This window comes from Rosa chinensis, chromosome 1 (genome assembly GCF_002994745.2).
Source record: "Rosa chinensis cultivar Old Blush chromosome 1, RchiOBHm-V2, whole genome shotgun sequence".
In the NCBI taxonomy this organism is placed as follows: Eukaryota; Viridiplantae; Streptophyta; class Magnoliopsida; order Rosales; family Rosaceae; genus Rosa; species Rosa chinensis.
In genome coordinates, this window is record NC_037088.1 from 37081273 (window position 1) to 37087272 (window position 6000).

The 6000-nt window shown below is 35.1% G+C and overlaps 1 pseudogene; it reads right to left on the minus strand.

Moving 5' to 3' along the window:
• Positions 1-3634: 3634 nt before the first annotated feature.
• LOC112166073 lies at positions 3635-5760 on the minus strand (annotated as a pseudogene).
• Positions 5761-6000: the final 240 nt, after the last annotated feature.

Here is a 6000-nt window from a genome sequence, read left to right on the forward strand (position 1 = left end):
AAACAAATGATTTCTTCATTTTTTTTTTGCACAGCTAAAATAGAAAAAAAAAATAAAAAAAAAAACAGAATAGTTCATGGCATTTTCTTATTGATTAGACATTAATTTTTGAAACTCAAATTTGATTAAGAAATGTATATTTAGTAAAGATTTAAAGAGTTATTAAATCATTGAAATGACTAAATTTTTTATTTTAAAAATAATAATTTGTTTGCAAATTATATAAGTGAGGTTATTTGAGGAAGTTTAGTGAGCTTTAGTGAGTAAATTTAGTATTTGAAAATTTGATAAGAAGTGTAAAAAGTATAGGAGTGAATGAGTAAATTTAGAGATTCCAATAAAAAAACTCTATAAGGAAGTATCAAATTCTTATCGGTAATAATGATCGAAGTTGACAGCCACATACTCACAAATGTCATTTGCTAGGGCTAACTACAAAGTGAAAAATAGAAAATACAGTTTGCTAGAGGCAAAGAAGTTGTCCATCTTGCGAGTAGGGCATTCTTTGGTCAATGTTTAATTAGGTGTTTGGGATGCATACATGCGTCTCAACGTTTGATTTGATTGGCTTTGGTTAGTCTTATATACGTTTGATGCCTCTTGAGTCTTGACCGGTACATATGATAAACATGGCATTAGGTGGCAGTGCAGCATATAAAGTATACATGTATTCCAGTGTCTATGCGGATATGAATTTCTTTTCATTCAGATGTCAATCTCTATCTAACACCTTTTCTTTTTCAAATTTGTTATGATCGACATGTAAACATGGCTAGGCTACCAAGTTTTACATCTGATTTCTCTGCATCGATCCTAGCTTTGCTAGGTGACAATCTGTTAATTCTCCACGATCATTGCAATCACCACTTTGTGACTTCCACACCACTTTGTAATCAATGTCCATGCAATGACTCCCTTAATGAATCCAAAACCTATACGACCTCTCCTTTACGTACACCCTCAAAAGACAACAGTCGAGGAAGACACCTTGATTTTTTTGTTGCCGGGATACATTCGTACTATTATCTCAATTCTCAAGTACGTAGTGAGGCGATTATCACTCCTGGATAGGAATGTTATACCTCCATCTAGTTGCACATGGAAGAAGCTTGAGCAATTAAAATATTATTGCATGCAACACATTTTGAAGTTATTAGTTTAGGGTTGCTGTGGGACTATGCTGAATGTGTATACCCTTCAGTAGTTAGTTTAAGAATTTGTTTTTTTTCTTTTAGATACAAGTAGTTAGTTTAAGACTGATAATTGTATTAAACCATCTTTTTCTTTTTCTTTTTTAAAAGCCAAAGAAACCATCTTTTTTAAAAGCCAAAGAAGATGATGTCTTTTTTTTTTTTTTTAATAATCTAACAAGGATTAGGCGATATCAGATTGAAAGGAGTGATAAAGCACCTACACAACCTTGAACATACTCACTTCACCTGAGAACCTACTGATAAAGTAATCTGAGATTCACATCCAAAATCAATTGACAATTGATGTAGTTGCCCAAACTCTTATAAACTCATAGGCAAGGTCTCATTTTTCCTATGTGGAATGTATATATTCTTAACACCTACCGCCCTTCCTTGATTAAATAACCTTTAATTAATAAAAGAAGAAAAATACAAAGTGTGGAGAATGAAGGACAATACCAAAACTATTCCCAAAAACAATTCAGAACTAAAACAGAACTCAAACTAATTAACACTAGTTGGAGTGGCTCAAATAATTATAAACACATTCACAAGGTCCTTGTTTTTCTATGTGAGATTTATATTCTAAACAGGGGAACTCCTGACCTTCATTGTAAACGATATTGGTACGTGCACACCAACTGTACATGAACAATGGGTGCAACGAACGCAAAAAGACATGAATGCCTCTGTAAAATACCGTTTGACAGCCGTTTACTGGAAACACTGAAAATTAATCACAATAATTTTGTACCTGTTTGACCCTAGAGAAAAAATTCAAGTTGTAATGTTTCAGCTCTCAACATCCCTCCCCAGAGCCCCATTAAATAAGTGAAGCTACAAGACAACCATGCCATGAAATTCATGCATGGAGAGGGCTCTTGCCTAAACCCCTGAGAACTAGGAGGGAGTGAGGAACTTGAACCTTGGTCCCTCGAATAATTTTTAAGTTTTGTATAGAAGTTAAATGTTGGCAATATGTATGCGTGAGAAGATTATAGTGACAAAGAAGAAAAAAACACTCGAGTCTAATACAAACTGTATGTGATTAATGGTCAAATTCATAGATAGGACGTGGACACTATTAATTTTATACTTCTGAGTATAGTATTTTCTTAAATCTCTGTACTCTTTTTCGTAATTTGGCTGGAATGCATGAGCTTAGGCGTTGGAACCGTAATGTTGCACATAAGAGATTTATTTTCACGAGCCACTGCGTGTCCACAGCTTCTTTTATTAGAGTACTATTTTTTTATAATTAATAATAGAATTGTCATTTTGATCGGTTTGAATTGATTATAGACATTTATAGTCTTTAAATTTGTCATTTTGATCGGTTTGAATTGATTATAGACATTTATAGTCTTTAAATTCGATACGTGATATATAATTTACTACTCAAAGAAATATAAATAATAAAATAAAAGATGAGATTCCTGAGAGGATTCAAATTCATGCATGACTGTTTGGATTCAGTTCCAGTATTATAGACATTTATAGTCTTTAAATTCGGTACGTGATATATAATTTACTACTCAAAGAAATATAAATAATAAAATAAAAGATGAGATTCCTGAGAAGATTCAAATTCATGCATGCCTGTTTGGATTCAGTTCCAGTATGTATGGATTTGTCATATACTGGTATCACAGCACTCTTGCGATGAGAATAATATCTTACATGTCTGTATCTTTTCCCTGGTTAATTATTTGGAATTGCAATTCTCTTGTTCTTTAAAGGGGTTATTAAAAAAGGGATAAAGCAGGGTTTGCCAAATTGATGAGGCAAGTGATGATTTTGGATTTTTGGTTGATGACTTTTGGCAACATTTGTCTTGCACAATGACGTCGTTTGCCCATAAAATAATGAAAACCTAAAGAGAATACAAGGTTCAAACGATTTTTGTTATTTTTCCCAACAATTAAGAGATGAAAGGAGAAAAAGATGGTGGCAGGTTGAATCGAGGTTTTTATCAACCGGTATAGGATACAAATTATTGTTCATTATCACGAGTCAATTCCATATAGATCTCAGAACCACGGTAACGAAATTTATCTCGCAAATGCATGTTCATTTTACAATATATATACCAACTACAAAAAGTCTTTAAAATTTTGAGACAAGCTATGGTACATAGCAGTATCTCATACACTCATTTTACATCTATTTGAACAAAAAATTACAATTATTTGAATCAAAATTATAACATTGAGAACAAAAGTTACCATATTCATTTACACTATTTACATATAGTTAAACAAAAATTACAACATTGACAACGAATTTGTTCAAAAGCTTATAACAATGTAGTAGGAGGTGTAATTACCATTATTAGAATTAAGATTACATAAAATAGGCTCAACATTACCACTCTGACAACAAATTTGTTGTCACATTTGTAAATGTGTGTATAAAATACTGGTGTGTACTATAGAATTTTCCTAAAATTTTACTACAACTAGCGACCTAGGTACATATTCTCTTTCGACAAGATTTATCTGGTTTGGACTTTGAATCGATCTTTCAAGACCACGAGCATAATCACAGTCTACCCACCAATGTATCCCAACCAATGAAGGATTACTGCAAGAATGATCATTACTATTGCCAAAATCAAACCGGATTTCCCCAGCAGCCAATTCTTTGTCTTCCTTGCACGTTCCACTCCTCTTTGAATTCATCCTATCCATCCATTGCATCATTTTGTCCAAGGACTCTGGTGAAAATGAAGACATTGCTTGATGAGCTTTTTCCGCATCTTCCCGGGAAAGATTCAAACCAAATTGCTCACTCATGTTTGCCAACATGTCTGGACTCATATTCTTCATCATTGATGACAACATCTTCCGCATTGCAGGATCTTTCATTTGGTTTCTCATTTGTTCTTGGAAATCAACAGCAGAGGCAGCAGGGAAGCTCGACTGAGGAGTACTTCTCACATTTGTTAATATTCCATGAGAACTACTTTCACCTTCATCATGAGCCACATTTACAGCAGAGTTTTCACGGCAATACTTTGATGAACCTTGTCTGTAAGCATTGAATGATGCTAGTGTTAGAGATGATGTTGGAAAATATGGACTTCACATTATCTCATAGCATTAAGTAAATGAGAACTGATTTAGTTTAAGATAAATAACAGGAAATATAATGCTTTAACTCTATCTAGTTACCTATTGAGAATGTATATCTCTTAATAGGAGTTAGAAGTTCAAGTTAACTCTACCTGGCTAACATCAAGTTAATGTGATAAACTTAAGTCTCCTAATCGATAAGCTTTAGGCAGATAACCTGGGCTCTTTTATGGAGAGAGGACTCTTTGGATTAATGCCTATATATTAGCAGGAGAAGTCCCTGCCTCTACTACAAGTAACAAACAGTTCATTTTCCATAGAGTGAGGTTAAACAGTAGTAGAAGGTAGAAGACTCTTCTTTTGGTAAGGTTGCTGTGATAACCATCTGCGGAAATGGATGTCAACATGGTTTCCCTTGGTCAGACTATCTTGGATAGAATCAAGAGTATGGATGCAGGTGGGTGTCCTAATGAATTAGGAATTCTCTTCTCGGCGTTGATCTCTTGTTCATATGTTTATGCTTTTAATATGTGTTTGTGTAATTGTGAATTGATCCTTATATTGTGATGATTAAGTTGCTGCATCATGTTGGTTTTAACAGATGAATCTCTGAGAGTTGCTGGGTCATTTTTTAAAGCCTGCAAACGCTCTGAATTGTTTGACAGAACCTCAGAGTCAGCTGCAATTTGAGTCTTGGGAATGTCTCTGGTTTCCTGTAGTTGTGCCATAGAATACTCTGTAGATGAGTTATATATTATGGTTGGCAGACGAGACAGTCTCAACTTCTTCAGTTATTTCTTCAATAACCAGTCTTCTTGGTGCAGAACTGCTGACACACTGCCCTCTGTACCGAAGTTTTCCTTAGCTTCCCTTAGAACATCCGCAATAGTTTCATCATCAGGGGAAACTTCATGTGCCATGCTCAGGTCATAGACAGCATCTTCCAATTGACCACATTCTTTACATGCTTGACCTCTCCGATAGAGAGCTTTCACATTCTGTGCATCACATGCCAGTACCTCAGAACCTTCTTTTATACATTCATAATACTGCCTTGTTTTCAAGTAACATGACATTAAATTGAGTGAGCATGCCATCAGTAGTGATCTTCCTTTAGAGGATGGAAGGCCATTCAAATTTGTCTTTGCAAGTACGTACTTCTGCATGGCATCGTTGAACTTTCCCTGGCTGTGAAGTTCATTTCCCTGATTCTTGAGCATCTGAGATGCATTCAATTTGTAACTGACTTCGGCATCAACACGTGCATGCATATCTACTATCTCTTCTGGACGCGTGTGTTTCAATTGCTCTGTAGCCAGTTTCAAATCTTAAGGCTTCATATTCTTCATGCTCTCCGATGCCATCTCCATCAATTCTGGATTAGCCATCATCTGTTGTTGAATCCTGGCGAATTCAGCTGGTGACATCCGACTCATCTTCTCCTGAGCAAGTTTCATCAATTCTGGATCCATCATATTTATCCCGTTCAACATTTTGACTTGGCAGCAGTTGGCGTTCTTGATCGCTAAGAATGGAGACGAATTGGAGGATTTTGGTTAAAGGAAAAGGAGTTTCTGGAGGATTTGAGGAGAATTCTTGCAGCAAATAGCAGGAGGTCGACAACAAAATAAAGGTCTCGATACAAAGGAAAGCCCACCAAATCTGAAATATATAGAGGTCCTTCTTCTTCTCCTTCTTTGTTTCAGTTTCAGAAAGAAAATCCAGTTGGAACT